This window comes from Triticum urartu, chromosome 6 (assembly GCF_003073215.2).
Source record: "Triticum urartu cultivar G1812 chromosome 6, Tu2.1, whole genome shotgun sequence".
NCBI classification, from domain to species: Eukaryota; Viridiplantae; Streptophyta; class Magnoliopsida; order Poales; family Poaceae; genus Triticum; species Triticum urartu.
Window position 1 is genome coordinate 67,968,201 of NC_053027.1, and position 16,441 is coordinate 67,984,641.

The following is a 16,441-nucleotide window of genomic DNA, read 5'->3' on the forward strand; positions in this document are numbered from 1 at the left end:
AGAAGTCACCGGCGGAGGGGACCCGCCGAAAGATGGCGCCAAAAGAGTCGGTTCTCTTAGACAAAAAGATCTGCACTTTATTTTTAGCCAATTATGACCTACTTGTATGGTCATGAACGTCACACACATATACTCTGTTTTGATTGGTTCAGAAGCATGACCCGTGGATCATGGATCGACCACCGTCCGATCCACCCGGGTCCAACGACAGCGCTCCCCCTCACCTTCTCACCTCATCCCAACAACCCACAGGCCACAGCCCGCACTCCTCCCTCGTCCCCCGCACACCCTAGCGAACCCTAGCGATCCCTCTCACCTCCCCTCCCCTCGCCGCCACCCACCCCTCCCATCTCTCTCCAAGATCCAGCGTGCTCCAAGATACCCACGCTCTGCTCCTCCCTCCCTCCCCTCCCCTCCGGCAAGATCCAGCACGCGGCCTTCCTCTCTTCGATCCCCAATCCGGCTACAGAGATGGCTTCTCCCACGCCGGCCTTCTTCCTCGCCCCTGATGCCGCTGCTGTCTCCTCTTCGGTGAGTGCGGAGGAGCCACCGCCGTCGAGGCAGCCGCCGGCTGGAGCCCCGCCTCTTCTCCTCTCCGGTCGCCGTGGAGGTCTGTCGCGTCCAACCTCCTCGACGCCGCCTAGGCGGCCCATCTCTTCCTCCCATGGCCATGGCCATGGCGAGCCTGCAAGAGGTGCAGCAGCAGGTCAGACCCCTCACCTTCTTCTTCTTCTTCTACCTACCTCTGGTGTTCTTCCTCTCCACAACCACTGATGCAAACATGGTGGGGAAGATGTTGATTTCCCAGCCCGCCTGTTGGCTCGCTCTCCTTGCCCCCGCGCAGATCTTCGAGTACAACGGCTCCGCACCCTGCAGCCACCGGTCCGGGAGAGCGTAGCGCCGGTTCGGGTGTCCTGCGCCAACCAGAGCGCGCCCCAGGTGCTCGACAGAACGCCCGCTGCACCACCTGGTCTTAACTTTCTTTCCCTTTGCCAAGCTGAGGGAGAGGGCTAGGGTGAGCTCCCATCGTTTGCTCTGTTTAAATTCCTCCACTCCTCCATCTTCTTCTCGTGCTTGTCCATAGCACAGACGGCTCAGATATGATGTTTTTTGTGTCTTACTGATGGTTCAGGGCTCGGGTGGTGCAGTGGCTGTAAGAATACGCTCGGGAACGTCGAGTCATGTCTACTAGGGCGGCATCCGCGGCTGTCGTCGTAGGCTACTTCATCTACAAAGGCTCCAAGCTCGCCCACGACTCCACTGCCCTCCAGGTTATGTCCGAATGCTCGCTCCCTCCTCCCCTCAGATCCACTAGCCTGTTGGTTGGAATCAGTGGATATTCACATGATGTATACACGGAACTGCAGTTCACATCTTTGTCCTGAATCATAATGAGTATCTTTTCTTGCCATTGATTTCTGCACGTATGGTTCAGCTGCCATGTCTAGATCTAAAAGTTCATCTGGCTTATGGTGCATCTCAATCATGGATGAAAAAAATGTCAAAATCCTAGCTTATAGACACTGTACTAATGTGGGTGGATACAATTTCAGAAGATGAAACTTCAATCAAATGAGAAGGCAAAATTATATTGATTGCTGTCTTCCATACTTTTCCTGAATCATAATGCTGAACTTTTCTATGGATTTATGTGTCTTTATTTAAGTTAGCTCATGATAGCTCATCATGAGCTATAGGTTCAGTTGGTTTGTTTGTTGGATGCCTGGTCTTTCTTGTCATTTTTGACAACCTTTTGATTTGTATCTTGAGCCACATTTTCTACTTGTCTTTTCAATGTGAGAATACCAGACATGAAATGATGCATATGCACTATGATACCTGGATCACTTTAAATTCAGGATTATTCATCGCTAATTCAGGATTATTCATGGCTAATCCACGGGGTGCCAGATCTTCCCTCGGGGTCGCCTGCTGTAGTCATACTGTCGCTAGATCTCCTCCCCCCCTCTCTCTCTATGTTTTTCTGTCAATAGCTAGTAGCATACGTTGGAGCTGGTTGTACCTGGAACTTAATCTGCAGTTATTCAACTAGATCAAGTACAAGTACATTAGTTCGTAATCTGCTATTAATACATCTCCTAGTCATAAATTTCCTGAAGTAGTGCATGTATATATTTAGGTGCTGGTTAATTAGAAAATGGATGTGATTTCTAACTTGATTGTTGTAGGCTACAAGATATATTTCTGTTGGTTCATCTTGTTGTAGAATATGTTTGTAGCCTAGCCACGGATAGCCTAGCCGGCTCCCCCTGGCCCTTTTGAAAAAATTACGAGCCGATCCGGCCCTCAAGAATTCAAGATGTGGGGCCGTCTTCCTCTTGCCGGCTGTCTCCTAGGCCGACTATCGGAAGGCGGCCCTACTTTAGCCCTCATGAAGAAAACCGCAGGAGGGCCGGCTCTGAGAAGCCGGCCACGAGAAGGCCGACTTCAAGAAGCCGGCTCCCGCCAAGCGGTCAACATCGTACCCTCGAAGTCTGCATCCACATAACGGCGATGTGACGGGGCGTGGCTACAGTAAAGCCTGCCGCCCCCGAATCCCGGAGTACGCCTGGCATAGTGCGTCGTACGGGGTGGCCATGACCCGTCCGGCGCGGCACTGTTGCCATGTTGACCCTGATGTCACCCATGACGGGCTGCCAGCGCGGCCCACGGGCGGTGGGCCCCTTCAGGCAGAGAGACGCCGAAGGCGGCCAGGCCTCCCCCAGTCGGCCCGAGACGGGGCCGGCTCCCCGCAGCCGGCTTGCCCCCTCCCTTGAGGGAGACGCCTCATTAAGGAGGCAAGACGCGGTGAGGCTACAGCGATCGCCCGCCGGGCGGCGGCGCTGTAGCCACGCCCACTTCAGCGAAGCCCTCGTCACCAAGTCGAGGCAACAGTAACCAGCCACTGACAAGGCCCTGGACAGTGGGGCCTGCTTGTCGACCAAGGAGCCGGCAGCCGGCGGGCCCCAGCAGCTGGCGCAGAAGCCGGCGAGCGTAGACACAGACGGCTGGGGCCCAGGCCCAGCCGGATTACCATTGTACCCCGGGGGGTGAGCCTATATAAGCCCCCCGGGGCACCCATGCAAAAGGTGGATCCATGCTAGTTTTAGACACCACATAGGGAGGAGAAGAAAGCGAGCCGTGCCCTTCTTCCTCCTCTCGCCAAACAGCTCAAGGAGCATCTTGTAGCCACTCATTCATCTAGTGATCATGCGGAGACCCCGCAGAGCAGCAGTAGGGGTGTTATCTCCACGGAGAGCCCCGAAGCTGGGTAAGATTCGCCGGCGTGCATGTCTTTGCCTCATCCCGCTTCCAGGCACCGGCGACGTCTTACTGGCTCCCGCAATGATAAGCCACCTGTTGGCATATGTCGCACCTACCACCCGACATTTGGCGCCCACCGTGGGGCCAGGTGCACCGTCGTCCGGAGACCTGTTCTGGACGGGAATCCTCTTCCTCCCCAGCAAGCGTAGCCAGCCCGGCACGCCCGATGGCGCTTGCCGCGACGCGCTGCAAGGCGTCACCAACGTCTGCGCAGCGAGCGGCCTCGCCGATCTCCTTGACAAGACCCTCATCTTCGACAAGCTCGCCTCTGATGCGGGCATTGACCACCTCGTCAACCTCCTCGGCCAGCTCCACGTCTCCGGCGAGCCTGCTGTGGAATTGGAGTCTGTTGGCTCCACCGATCCGATGCCTGTCGACTCCGACACGGCCTCGCTCGACGCTTTCCCCACCAACGTCGCGATCTTCAACGACCTTCTTTCCCGGGCCGATGGCTGCGACGCTGACACTACCGAGGTGATGGTCATCGGCCACGGCGGGGCTTTTGGCGAAATCACCCACGACGCCCCGCATGCGGCGGCCCATGACTTGTCCATCCCCTTCCAGGCCGATGCCGACGCCGAAGCACTGGAAGCTCGCCGCCTCGCCCTCCTCGCGGAGGGCCGGAAGTTGGCTTCCATAAGACGCCTCACTTAGGCCCATCGACGCGAAGCCGACCGCGCCGCCTTTGGCACGCCGCCCCCAGGCGGGCCAAGCCGGGCCGACGTTGTCAGACAGCATGGCGCTGCCCTCACCGACACGCTAGGAGTCGACCGCCCAGTCTACGCCACTCCACTCGAGAATCTACGCGCCGCCCAGGCGGCCGTAGACGAGTTAGACGGACTGGGGGCCGAAGAACTCCCCCACATGACCAGACGCATCCAGCAGCTAATCGATGCAGTCGCGCAGCGGCACGAAGCCGACGCTTGTGCGGAAAGCCCTCCCCCACGCCGAGATCACGGCGCGACGTGTCGGACGCCGACTACGGGTAAAACCCGCGCGCGGCACGAGAAAGAGTCGGCTGCCAGCCGAAGCCGAACCCGAACCCGAATCTCCATCGAGCGAGACGCAGAAGGCCGTCCCCGGGGCGTGGAGCGGCGGGGCAACCCGCCTCCGCCCCCGCCTCGCGGGGAGAGATATCCCACCCCGCCGCCTGTCACGCATTCGACTCTCAGCGGCCGACTAGGTCTCCGCGAAGGAGTCGGCGAGAACGACGCCCGCCATCGGTCGACCGCCTAGCGCGATCCCTGGCGCTAGAAGAAGAAGATGATGTCGGCCCGCCTTGCTTCGGCCCCCGCATCCGCGACGAGCTTTTCCCCAAAGGGTTCTCGCTCCCAAGAGACACGCCCAAGTACAACGGCTCCGTGAAGCTGGAAGATTGGTGGATCGACTACTCCATGGCGGTTAGCATAGCAAACGGCAACAGGTGCGTTGTCGTGAAGTACGTGCCCCTCATGCTGCAAGGCACGACGTGGACCTGGCTCAACAGCCTCAAGCCATACAGCATCAACAGCTGGCTAGACTTCACAGAAGCCTTCGTCCGCAACTTCACCAGCACCTACAAGCGGGCTCCCAAGCCCAGACAGCTCTCCTTGTGTGTACAAGGCCCCGCTGAGTCCACTCGCGACTACCTCACGCGTTGGGCCGAACTCCGCAACTCTTGCGAAGGGGTGCACGAGGTGCAAGCCATAGAATACTTCACTGCCGGGTGCCGAGAAGGCACCCTCCTCAAGCACAAGCTCCTCTGCGACGAGCCGACTACCCTCGACGAGTTTCTGGTCATAGCGGACAAGTACGCCACCGTCGACTCCTCAATGAAGACCGAACTCCGGGTAGACGCGTCCGGGAAGGTACTCAACCCGGTGCCCAAGACGCCGGCTGGGGACTCCGGCCGACGCCCACACCAGAACGACCACAAGCGCAAGGGCCCCGTGCCGCCCTCCACCAGTCGGCAGGTGGCCACAGTCGAAGACGAGTAGCCCGAAGGCCGGCCCGCACCGAAGAAGCAGAGGGGCGGCAAGCCGGCTTGGCAGCCGGCCTTTTCCTACGAGCAAACTCTCGACGCCTCGTGCAAGTTCCACAGCGGCGCGAAGCCGTCCAACCACACAACTCGGAAGTGCCACTGGCTCAACCGAATCTCCAAAGGCGAAGGGCTCGCGCCGCCTCCGCCTGTCGGTCCGCCGCCTCCGGCTCCGCAGCCACCGACCGCTCGGCCTGCAGTCGGAGCCGTGCACGATGAGTTCCCCGACGAGCATGCCGCTTATAACATCTTTACGAGCCAACCCGAAGACCGGCGCTGCAGACGCCGAGAGCACCAGGAAGTCAGCATGGTCGCGGCCAACCCCGCCGAGCACATGCACTGGTCAGAACAACCTATCAGCTGGAGTCGGGCCGACCACCCAGAGGTGATGCCATCTCCCGGCTCTTATGCGTTGGTTTTGGATGCCACCCTTGCAACAGACAGACGTGCCGCCTGTTTCTCCCGTGTGCTGATAGACGGCGGGAGCAGCATCAACATCCTGTACCGTGACACCCTGGAGAAGCTGAACGTCAAGACGAGGCAACTCATGCCTACTTGGACTGTATTCCATGGCATTGTACCTGGCCTATTCTGCGCTCCCATTGGCAAGATCAAGATTGATGTACTCTTTGGGGATAAGGATCATTTTCGCCGGGAAGCGATCTTGTTTGAAGTGGTGGACCTGGAGAGCCCCTACCATGCATTGCTTGGCCGCCCTGCCTTGGCCAGGTTCATGGCAGTTCCCCACTATGCTTAGCTCAAGATGAAGATGCCTAGCACCAAGGGCGTCATCACCATAGCCGGCGATTACAAGAAGTCCTCCGAGTGCGCAGCAGCCAGCAGCCGGCTGGTCGAGTCCCTTGTGATTGCCGAAGAAAAGAAGATGTTGGACCAAGTCGTGGCCATGGCCGGCAAACAGTCGGCCTTGTCCCCCGATCCCAAGGAGTATGATGCCCAAGGATCTTTCCAGCCGGCCAAGGAGACGAAGAAGATACCTCTTGACCCCGAGCACCCAGAGAGGTTTGCCGTCATCAGGGCAAACCTAAACAGGAAATAGGAAGGCGAGCTCGCCGATTTCCTCCGTGAGAATCGGGACATCTTTGCATGGTCCCTCAAGGACATGCCGGGTGTTCCGAAGGAATTCGCCGAGCACAAGCTACACGTCCGAGAAGACGCAAAACCAGTCAAACAACCCCTTCGCCGACTGTCGGAGGAGAAAAGAAGGATTGGGGGAGAGGAGATAGCCCGGCTTCTGGCAGCCGGCTTCATTATGGAGGTTTTCTTTCCAGAATGGCTCGCCAACCCGGTCCTCGTGTTAAAGAAGAACAACAAATGGCGCATGTGCGTAGACTACACGAGCCTCAACAAGGCCTGCCCCAAAGATCCCTTTACCCTGCCAAGGATTGATCAAGTGATAGACTCCACGGCCGGATGCAAGCTGTTGAGTTTCTTGGATGCTTACTCAGGATTCCACCAGATAAAGCTAGATCCGGCTGATCGCCTGAAGACCGCCTTTATCACGCCGTTCGGAGCTTTCTTCTACCTGACTATGACATTCGGCTTAAGAAATGTCGGTGCCAATTTCAGCGTTGCATGCAGAAGTGCCTCCTCAAGCAGCTCGGCAGAAATGCCCATGTCTATGTAACGACATTGTGGTGAAGACGGAGAAGCGCGACACCTTGTTGGAGGACCTCAAGGAAACATTTGATAACCTACGCCGGTTCCAGATCAAGGTCAACCCCGAGAAATGCGTGTTCGGAGTGCCAGCCGGCCAGCTCCTAGGCTTCCTGGTCTCTGAACGCGGCATCGAATGCAACCCAGTAAAGATCAAGGCCATTGAGAGAATGGCGATCCCCACCAAACTTCGAGACGTCCAGAAGTTCACCGGGTGCTTGGCCTCCCTGAACCGCTTCATCAGCCGGCTCGGAGAGAAAGCTCTCCCCCTCTACCGCCTCATGAAGAAGACCACTCACTTCGAGTGGAACGACCAAGCCGACCAAGCTTTTCACGAGCTGAAGAAGATGTTGGCCACGCCGCCTGTCCTGGCGGCTCCGACTGAGAAAGAGCCCATGCTCCTCTACATTGCCGCAAACAGCCGAGTGGTCAGCACCGTCATCGTAGTCCAGCGCCCAGAAGAGGGCCGAGCCCAACCGGTCCAGAGGCCGGTGTACTATTTGAGCGAGGTGCTGTCTACCTCGAAGCAGAACTATCTGCACTACCAGAAGATGTGCTATGGCGTGTACTTCGCCGCGAAGAAGCTGAAGCCCTACTTCCATGAGCACCCCATCATGGTTGTATGCATCGCCCCGCTTGCCGAAATCATAGGCAGTCGGGATGCATCCGGCCGGGTGGCGAAATGGGCCATCGAGCTGGCCCCCTACACGATCTTCTACCAGCCTCGCACCGCCATCAAGTCCCAAGCATTGGCCGACTTCCTCGTCGACTGGGCCGAGACCCAGTACCTACCGCCAGCTCCCGACTCCACTCATTGGTGCATGCACTTTGACGGGTCCAAGATGCGCACCGGCTTGGGAGCCGGCGTCGTCCTCACCTCTCCCAAAGACGACAAGCTCAGATACATGCTGCAAATTCACTTTGCCGCTTCCAACAATGTGGCCGAGTACGAGGCGCTCATACACGGGCTCCGGCTTGCCAAAGAGCTCGGCATACGCCGGATCCTATGTTACGGCGACTCGGACTTGGTAGTCCAGCAATCATCCGGCGACTGGGACGCCAAGGACGCAAATATGGCAAGCTACCGCTTCCTCGTTCAGCAGATCAGCAGGTACTTTGAAGGATGTGAGTTCCTCCACGTACCGCGAGCCGACAATGAGCCAGCTGATACCCTGGCTCGAATAGGCTCCACTCGGCAGACAATACCAACCGGTGTCTCTCTGCAACGTCTCCTCAAGCTGTCTATCAAGCCGTCTCCAGAGTCCGATTCCATCTTCGTGCCGCCTGACCTCGACGCGGCCGGATCCGGCTCGAAGAACCAAGCAGGTGACCCGGGGACTTCGATAGTCGGCCCGGGGACGTCAATAGACAGCTCGGGGACTTCCGTAGTTACGCCCGACCCGGGGACTGCCACACCCGGCTCGGGGACCGCGATAGTCGGCCCAGAGACTGCACCAACACAACAGGCGGCGGCCGACTCCAGCATTTCACCACCCAGCCCGCCCGCCCTGGTCGCAGTAGCCGTGTTGGCAATAGAAAAAGTCGCAGCTCCTTCATGGGCTCAGTCCATGCTCAACTTCCTAATAAACCAAGATCTATCGGCTAACGAAACAGAGGCAAGACAAGTCCAACGCCGAGCCGGAGCATAGACAATCGTCAACAGAGAACTCGTCAAGTGCAGTGTCACTGGAGTCCTCCAGCGATGCGTCGAGCAAGAGAAGGGGATTGCAATCCTCAGAGACATCCACCAAGGAGAATGCGGCCACCATGCGGCCTCAAAATCACTCGTCGCCAAAGCTTTCCGCCATGGTTTCTTTTGGCCGACTGCCTTGGATGACGCCAAGGAGTTAGTTAAACATTGCAATGGGTGCCAACTCTTCAGCTCCAAGCAACACATGCCGGCTTCGGCACTCAAGACCATTCCCCTCACTTGGCCCTTCGCTTTGGGGACTGGACATGGTGGGCCCATTCAAGACGGCGCGCGGCGGCATGACACATCTGCTTGTCGTCGTGGACAAATTCACCAAATGGATTGAGGCAAAGCCGATCAAGAAGCTGAATGGGCCGACTGCCGTGACATTCATTGCAGATATAACAACTCGGTACGGCGTGCCACACAGCATCATGACCGACAACGGCACGAATTTTGTCAAGGGAGCATTGGCACGTTTCTGCGTGACGCGGGGCATCCGGTTGGACTTAGCGTCCGTTGCCCACCCGCAGTAAAACGGCCAAGTCAAGCGAGCCAACGGCCTCATCCTTTCCGGCATCAAGCCCCGACTGGTCGTACCATTAGAACGCTCGGCCGGCTGTTGGCTCGATGAGCTGCCGGCCGTCCTCTGGAGTCTGCGCACTACTCCAAACAAGTCAACCGGCTTCACTCCTTTTTTCCTTGTGTATGGTGCCGAGGCGGTCATCCCAACTGACATCGAGTTCGACTCGCCTCGGGTAACCATGTACACGGAGGCGGAGGCCAAGGAAGCACGAGAAGACGGCGTCGACCTGCTGGAAGAAGGCCGGCTGTTAGCCCTCAGCCGGTCCGCCATCTATCAGCAGGGCCTGCGCCGCTACCACAGCCGGAAGGTCAAGCCAAGATCCTTCCAAGAGGGCGATCTTGTGCTCCGGCTGATCCAGCGAACAGCCGGCCAACACAAGCTCTCGGCCCCTTGGGAGGGCCCCTTCGTCATCAGCAGAGCTTTAGGCAACGACTCCTACTACCTGATCGACGCGCAGAAGCCGAAGGCACGAAAGACAGACGACTCCGGCAAGGAGTCGGAACGACCATGGAACGCCAACCTCCTCCGAAGAATTTATAGTTGAAATGCAGTATGTATCACGCTAACTTTTGTACTAAGTACGAGACAATACGCCCCCCGAGGAGAGCTCGGGGACTGCCGTCTTTTATCTATAAATGAAGAGTGTCATGCTTATGATCATGTCATTACATCCACTTTTTTCGTCCAGCACTGGGTTCGACTAGTCGGCCCGGGGACTGGCTGCCTCGAGTTATATTAGAAATGTTACCCACGGTCAGACAAGTAGTGTGCCAGCACCCAAGCCTTCTCTTGCCAAAAGTCGCAGTTTGAAGAAACCGGCTGTCCGACTGGCAAGAGTTAAAGGCAGGAAAGGATGCTCACACGAAAACGGCTAGGGACTAACGGACTAATATAACAAGAGCCGGTTTTTCTCCCATCACCGACCGACTACCAGAGTAGCCGGCCGGCCGGCTTCCATTCACCTCGCTTCAATCTAAGAAAGCTCGAGTACTTGCCTTCCCAAAACGGGAAGGCGGCAAAGAAAACAACATAATGATAAAAAGCATATGCGAATGGAAGCCAAACACACACATGATCATATTTACACAAAAGACCTTCGTAAGGCTAGCATTCAACATAGTTTGAATAAACCCCCAGTGGGTGGAACTGCGCAAGTCTAATAAAAATTGTTCAAAAAGTAACAAGCAGGAAAAGCAAGGACGGCAGATTAAGCCAAGGGAGCGACTGGCGAGTCGGGCAGGTCGGTGGAGACGGCAGCGCTGGCTGGAGGAGTGGCCGGCTGGCGAACCTTGGCATGATCACCACCTCCTGCAGAGGGCGCGCTAGCACGCGCCTCGTTGCTGGAGGCACGGTCAGGCTGGGGCTGGCTGGCCGCTTCACTGGCCGGCTCGATGTCTTCGCCTTCCTCCCCTTCGTCGTCTTCACCTTCATCACTGGAAGCGATCTCCTCTGCCGAGTCCTCACCCGCCGCCCGGTCCAGCCCGAACCACTCCTCCGGCTGGGCAACGCCGTTGTCATTTATTTCAGGTGCGAAGACGCTGATGTTAGTGCACTCGGCGATTGTCGAGGCACGCTGAGCGATAGCCGGCCGCACCTCCATCTCCTCGTCGGCCTCTAGCCGCCAGGTGCGCAGCTGGTTCAGGTTCAGCCCGGGATACCAGGCTCGGACGAACTCCAGCGCCCGCCCAGCTCCAAGCTGGGCCGCCGATGCCTTTCAGGCCTTGAAGCGGCCAATCGCAACCTCCAGCCAGTCGGCAGTCTGACTCGGGGTGCGGGGAATCGTTTCGCCTGGCCAGAGGGCGGCCAACACCTGCGCCCCGGCACGCTGGAGGCGGCGGAGCATGCGGTGAGCCGGCTGCAGCCGGGTTTGGACCGCCAAGAGTTGCTCCTCAAGCGTTCGGCTCGTGTCCGGCGCGATATCAACCCCCGTCTGCCGGCGCGCCTCGTGATGGGCCTCGATGGTTTCGATGGCGAAGACGGAGTAGCCAGGAAAGTAGTCTGCACAGAGAACAAAAAGCAGCACAAGTCAGAACACAAATCAGGGGGCAAGGGGCAAGCAAGGAGTGAGGAAGGCGGCTTACCATCGATCAGATCCTCAATACGACCGAAGCCCTCGCTCAGCGCTTGTTTTGCCTCAGCCCAGCCCGCCGCTTCGGTCTCGAACTCGGCCTTCAGGGCGTCGTCGCTGTCTTGCGCCCTCTTCAGGGCCGCCTTGTGGCTCTCCTCCTGGTCGGCCAACTTCTTGGCCAGGCGGTCATGCTCCAGGACCAAGGCGTTGTACTCGGCTTCCTTGGCGCGAAGGGCGGCCTGGGCCCCGCTAAGCTGCCCCCTCAAGTCGGCATTGGCTCCTGCAAGCATGAAGACAAAGGAAAAATCAATAAGGAAGAAGTCGTCAAGAAAGTTCCGACCCGACTGCTCAGCAGTCGGCCCGAATCTCGGGGACTACACCCAATGAGTGCGCTGACGCGCCCCCACAGGAGATGAACGAAACAAAGCACGCACTCCGGCTGCTGGTCAGGTCCTTGGTTTTCCGGCCCAGCTCCTGAGCCTGGGAGTTGAAGGCAGCAGCGCGGAGGTTATGATACTCCTGGAAGATCAGACAGGAGGCGAGGATAAGATAGTTGTCAGGACCTAGTAAGTTCCAAGCCGCCTCCGTAGCAGCCGACTCGGAACTCGGGGACTACACCCAGTGGGCGCGCTGATGCACCCCCACGGAAGAAATCAAAAGAGCAAAACAACCAAGGCCAGAAGGCTCACCCGGATGACGGCCCGCGTCGTGAGGAACTCTTGGGTGTATCGCTGCAGCGAAGCGGCCTGGGCTTGAAGCCGGTTCCGGACCTCCTAGGCCGCCGCGTTCAGCTCGCCCGTTCCCCCGCCAGGAGTCCACTCGGACGTGCTGGCGCTGGCCGCCTCCAGGGCCTCCGCCGTCTGGCTGGCGCCCGCAGCTCGGTGCGGCTCCGGCGCGGAGGTGCCTCCCCCTGCGCGCCGGCGCAATGCCGGCTGCACCTCGAAGCCGGCCCCTGCCTCCGGCTCGCACCCGGTCGGCTGCTCTGGCGCCGCGGCTGGTTGGCCGCTTTGGCCTGCTCCAGTCGGCGCCGTCTGCGGCGCCCCCTCCACGAAGACCACGTGGTCCTCCCTCCTCTCCATCACCGGCGGGTCTTGGTCAACCTCCTTCGCCGGGGGCACGGGGATGTCGGGGGCCACGGCGCGGAGGGGAACGACGAGCAGCGGAGGCTGGTTGTGCGAGGCCTCCGCCTCCGTCTCCGCGGCTGCCGCCTCCGCCCGAGCCTTGGCCGTCGCGTCGGCCTGCTCCTTCGCCGCCTGGGCGGTCCTTCGCTTCGCCGCCTCCCGCTCTTCCCGCGCCTCCCGTGCGTTCCGCTCCGTGGCCTCCCTAAGGTCGGTGCGGGGATTCACGCGGCGGGAGCCTGAGAACCCTCCAGTCAGCCCGACTACGGAGCCGCCAGGACCTCGCTCAAGGGAAACCGGTGCCCTGCCCGGTGAGCAAAGAAAGGTTTAGAAGAGCTTCAATCGAAGAGGACAACAACAAAATATGCAAGACGTTCGACGACTTACGCCGAGATCGCCTGCGACTGTTTCACCGCCTTGCGGAAGCGGGCCGCCTTCACGGCCACCTCATCCCACTTGGTCGCCGCCGTGGAAGCCTTGGATTTCTTCGGCTGGCTGCCGAAAAAGGTCGATGCGGCCCGACGCTTCTGCGCGCCGCCACGTGCAGCTGGCGCGGCAGACGGGCCCGCGCCTTGATGATCAAGCGCCGGCTGGCGGGGCGGGGCGGCTTCAACCTCGTCGTCGTCTGCCCAATTCTCTAGGCCGGCCCCGAGCCCCGCGCCTCCTGCCTCGTCGCCTTCCCCATGATGGCATCTTCCATGGCGGCCGCTCCCAGGTCCGGATCATCGGCGTCGTCCACCATGCGGTCGGGGAGGAGCTGGCGCTCTAACCCTGCGGCCCCGACCGTCGGCGGAAGAAGAGGGTTCTGCTAAGGGTAAACCAACTGATCAGAAGTCGGCCATCATGAGGCCGGCTACAAAAAGGAAGAAAAGAAGAAAAACTTACGGCAGGCGGAGGGTTGGCGCGAGAATATGGCCCCTTGCCGTATCGCCAATCCTCGGCGAGCTTGCAGTTCGAGATGTAGTTCACCATGTAAGACACCTCTGCATGAGGCATCTCCCTGGTGCTCAGCCGGCACGAGTCGAAGCGGTCGCTCATCTGGCAAATCATGTGAGGCCGGCCTTGGAGCGGAAGTACTCGGCGCTCCACGAAGGCGGCCACCAGGTCGGCTCCGGTCAGGCCCTCCGACTGGATCATCACCCGGAGCCGGGAGACGGCTGCGTTCCCGGCCTGAGACAACGACCTGGCCCGGTAGCTCCACGAAGGTTGCCTCCCAGCCGGCGGGCTGGCTACGTAAGCCGGCAGGTTGACGTAGTCGCCTTGCTGAGTGACGTTCTTCACGTAAAAGTAGGACTTCTGCGAGAGCTTCACCGACTGGATCAGCGGGATGGGTGGGAACGGATTGTTCTCGCCCGTCCGCCTCATGGAAATGAAGGTTTCGCAGGGGGCGGGCACGCCCGCGACAACGGTGCCGAGCTTGCTCTGGAAGAATTCTCCCCAGAGCTCGAGAGTGGGGAGAACCCCAAGAAAGGCCTCGCACAGGGTGACGAAAGCCGACAGTAGCATCACCGCGTTGGGCGTGAGGTGATGCGGCTGGAGGTGGTAGAATTCAAGGAAAGCTCGAAGGAATCCGCTCGCCGGGAGGCCGAAGCCGCGTAGGCAGTGCGAGCGGAAGATCACCCGCTCGCCCTCCTCCGATGCCGGCGAAATCTCCCTCGCCGGCGCTTGACGAACCCGCACGTAGTTCTCGCCCGGCAGGCGCCGCGTCCGGCGGAGGAACTCGACGTGGTCCTCGTGGACGTTAGAGCCATCCCACGAGCTTGACAACGCCATGGGAGCGACGCGGCGAGGAGCAAGACGATGCGACGACGGAGACGCGCACGACCCCGCTACGGCGGGACCAAAGGAACCGAGAGGTCCGACGGCGGAGCGGCGCGGCAATGGGTTGCTGCGGCGGCGTAGGGAAGAAGGAAGGCGAGGAGGGGCGGAGCGAGGGCCCAGGCCCACCTCAGCTCTGTCCAGGGCCCAGGCCGACTATCGTACCCTCGAAGTCTGCATCCACATAACGGCGATGTGACGGGGCGTGGCTACAGTAAAGCCTGCCGCCCCCAAATCCCGGAGCACGCCTGGCACGGTGCGCCGTACGGGGTGGCCATGACCCGTCCGGCGCGGCACTGTTGCCATGTTGACCCTGATGTCACCCACGACGGGCTGCCAGCGCGGCCCACAGGCGGTGGGCCCCTTCAGGCAGAGAGACGCCCGAAGGCGGCCAGGCCTCCCCAAGTCGGCCCGAGACGGGGCCGGCTCCCCGCAGCGGGCTTGCCCCCTCCCTCGAGGGAGACGCCCCATTAAGGAGGCAAGACGTGGTGAGGCTACAGCGATCGCCCGCCGGGCGGCGGCGCTGTAGCCACGCCCACCTCAGCGAAGCCCTCGTCACCAGGTCGAGGCAACAGTAACCAGCCACCGACAAGGCCCTGGACAGTGGGGCCTGCCTGTCAACCAAGGAGCCGGCAGCCGGCGGGACCCACCAGCCGGCGCAGAAGCCGGCGAGCGTAGACACAGACGGCTGGGGCCCACGCCCAGCCGGATTACCATTGTACCCCCGGGGGGTGAGCCTATATAAGCCCCCCGGGGCACCCATGCAAAGGGTGGATCCATGCTAGTTTTAGACACCACATAGGGAGGAGAAGAGAGCGAGCCGTTGTAACGCCCTCGATGCGGCTATAGCTCCCACGTGTCGAGGCACGACTTGGAGACATAACCGCATAGAAAACAATGTCGCAAGTTAGGCAATCATTACAACATCCCATGTAATATATGATAAAAGGGGGAGATACATAGTTGGCTTACACTCGCCACGTCACATCAGAGTACATAAATAACATCCATCAAACAGACACTCATGGCCCGACTACGGCGCCAAAATAGAAAAGAACCCAACATGCGACAAGGCCCTGAATCAAACCCCAACTAGGCACCACTACTGATCATCGGGAAATGAAACATAATAACGCTGAGAGTCCTCGTCGAACTCCCACTTGAGCTCGTACTCGTCACCTGGAGCGGAATCACCTGGACCTGCATCTGGAGTGGTAGTATCTGTGAGCCACGGGGACTCAGCAATCTCGCACCCTCGCGATCAAGACTATTTAAGCTTATAGGAATGGATAAGGCAAATATAAGTGGAGCTGCAGCAAGCGACTAGCATATGTGGTGGCTAACTTATACGCAAAAGAGAGCGAGAAGAGGAGGCAAAGCGCGAGCGAGAATCTAGAGAAAAACCTGCGCAAGCATAACTCCAACACCGTGTCCACTTCCTGGACTCCGCCGAGAAGAGGCCATCACGGCAACACACACAGTTGATTCATTTTAATTAATTAAGGTTTAAGTTATCTACAACCGGACATTAACAAATTCCCATCTGCCCATAACCGCGGGCACGGTTTTTGAAAGTTCAATCCCTGCAGGGGAGTCCCAACTTAGCCCATGACAAGCTCTCATGGTCAACGAAGGAATAGACCTCCACCCGAGACACACCGATCAGACTCGGTAACCCGGTACAACAAGACAATTCGACAGGTTAAAACAAGACCAGCAACACCGCCCGAATGTGCCGACAAATCCCGATAGGAGCTGCACATATCTCTTTCTCAGGGCACACTCAGATGAGCGCTCCATACAACTAAAACCAAACCTCGAGTTTCCCCGAGGGGGCGCTGCACAGGACTCTAGTTTGGACCAACACTTAGAGGAGCACTGGCCCGGGGGGGTTAAAATAAGATGACCCTTGAGTCTGCAGAACCCAAGGGAAGGAAAAGGCTAGGTGGCAAATGGTAAGACCAATGTTGGGCATTGCTGGAAAACCTTTAATCAAGGCGAACTATCAAGGGGTTCCCATTATAACCCAACCGCGTAAGGAACGCAAATACGGGAACATAACACCGATATGACGGAAACTAGGGCGGCAAGAGTGGAACAAAACACTAGGCGAGAGGCCGAGCCTTCCACCCTTTACCAAATATAT

General features: G+C 59.0%; 1 long non-coding RNA gene across 1 annotated transcript; it reads left to right on the forward strand.

Moving 5' to 3' along the window:
• Window positions 1-427: 427 nt before the first annotated feature.
• On the forward strand, window positions 428-1,870 carry LOC125515490. Its single transcript, XR_007287033.1, has 3 exons — window positions 428-706; window positions 845-1,015; window positions 1,133-1,870. It is a non-coding gene; the product is annotated as an uncharacterized LOC125515490 (long non-coding RNA).
• Window positions 1,871-16,441: the final 14,571 nt, after the last annotated feature.